This window comes from Tupaia chinensis, unplaced genomic scaffold, assembly GCF_000334495.1.
Source record: "Tupaia chinensis unplaced genomic scaffold, TupChi_1.0 Scaffold144010_1, whole genome shotgun sequence".
Taxonomy (NCBI): Eukaryota; Metazoa; Chordata; class Mammalia; order Scandentia; family Tupaiidae; genus Tupaia; species Tupaia belangeri.
Genome location: NW_006203862.1, coordinates 1,847,119 through 1,849,318, shown reverse-complemented (window position 1 = coordinate 1,849,318; position 2,200 = coordinate 1,847,119).

Sequence of the window (2,200 nt, the reverse complement as noted above, 5' to 3'; positions counted from 1 at the left end):
TAAAGAAATATGTTGGAGCCCACATAGCTGACTGTAGTTCAGCCTCATCTGCCCGAAAAACATTCTGGGCATGCCCAGAATCCAGACACAGTGGTAAAATGGAGAAGAGATTGTGGCCTGGCCATGCTCATTGTGGGGTGCTTTCCCTCTGTCTCTGTCTCTTTCTGGCAAGCACAAACATATTCTGGCAATTGAAAGAAGATAAAGAAAAAAAACTCATTTGTTGTAGCATTCTAAAAATAGTTTCTAATGCTATTGTTCACCTTCACAATGATTTCTGTCTTCAGTGCTAAATCTGAAGGGCACAGAGCAGCAGAATTTGTACATTAAGTTCGTAGGAGAACAGAAAGCTCATTAATTCTTAACATTGGTGGGATTTGGCTGTTCATCATATGCTCCATTCTGAAATATATCTGGGTACACTTTGCAGAGATGATTAAGATGTCGTATTGACAACCTCAGAGCTATTAAAAACAGTGCCCTTCACATTGAGGCAAGGTTACTGCTCCCCCAAGGAGGGTGCGAGTGACATCTACACTAATCATCTCATGTGCACTCATTCACGAACTCATTTATTCAAACATTTGAGACTCTTCTATGTGCCAGGCAAGGGGGGAAAAAAAAAAAAGCCCTTGTGCTCTAGAAGAGAGACAAAGAAATATATAACACAACAAAACTATGACAAAGAAAACTAAAGCCAAGTATGAAAACAGTGTATAGATATTTAGACCTGGTAGTTAGGGAAGGCACTTTGGAGAGGTGGCTCTCTCTCTCTCTCTCTTTTTTTTCTTCTTCTTTAATTTACTATAGAGTATGCTTGCCATCAAGAGACACAGAGAGAGAAAAAGTGAGAAACCACCCTTTGGGAGGATGGCCAAGCTACATCCCTTTTCTATTTCTCCTTTTGGGATTTTGGGCATGCGCACAATGCACCCAGCGTGTTTTTCAAGCTGCTGGGTCTGGGACTCAACCATGCAGTCGGCCATGTGGGATCCAGCTGCCCCAATCGCCACATCATTGACTGGCCTAGGAAGGTGGTATTTAAGTACAGGGATAAATCATGCAAGTAAGTATCTGAGGATGAGCTGGACAAAGGTCTTGAGATGGAAAGTGGCTCCTAAAGAATAAACCAGGAAAATCGAATGGGCTTGACAGACACCTATAGAATTTTCTACCCTACATCTACAGCATATACATTTTTCTCACCTTGGCATGGAACCTTTTCAAAGATTGACCATATATTAGGACACAAATCAAGCCTTTACAGATTCAAAGGCATAGAAACCACATCCAGCATCTTCTCTAACTATGATGGAATTAAGCTCAAGATTAATTTCAAGAAACACCCTTGAAAATATACAAACACATGGAAACTTAACGACCTACTTCTGAAGAACTTCTCCACTACTGAAGAAATTAAGTCTGAAATCAAATTTATGGAAACAAATGATAATGAGTATACAAGTTTTCATAATCTACGGGACAACAGCAAAAGTAGTCATAAGAGGGAAATTCATAGAAATTATTGCGCATAAGAAAAGGATGGAAAGATGGCAAATAGATAACCTAACATCATACCTCAGGGAATTGGAAAAACAACAACAAACAAACCCCAATAATGCCAGGAGAAAAGAAATAATAAAGGTTTGAGCAGAAATAAATGAAATAGAAAATAAACAAACCATATAGAAAATAAATGAAAGCAAAAGTTGATTCTTTTAAAAGATGAACAAGATCGACACACCATTGGCTAGACTGATCAAGAAGAAAAAAGAAAGAAACCAGATAAATCAAATACGTGTTCAAACAGGCAATATTACAACAGATGTAGTAGAAATACAAAATATCATTAGAGGACACTACGAGCGACTATATGCCAACAAACAAGATAACTTGGAGGGGATGGACAAATTCTTGGATGCATATAATCTACCAAGATTGAATCAGGAGGACATAGAGAACCTGAATAGACCCATAACAAGACAGGAGATTAAATCAGTAATAAATAACCTCCTGACAATGAAACGCCCAGATCCAGATGGCTTCACTTCTGAATTCTATAAAACTTTTAAGGAAGAGTTAATCCCTATCCTACTCAAATATTTCTAAAGATTCAAAAGGAAGAAAACTTTCCAAATTCATTTTATGAAGCCTCCATCATCCTCATTCCCAAAACAGATAAGGACATGACAAAAAAGGA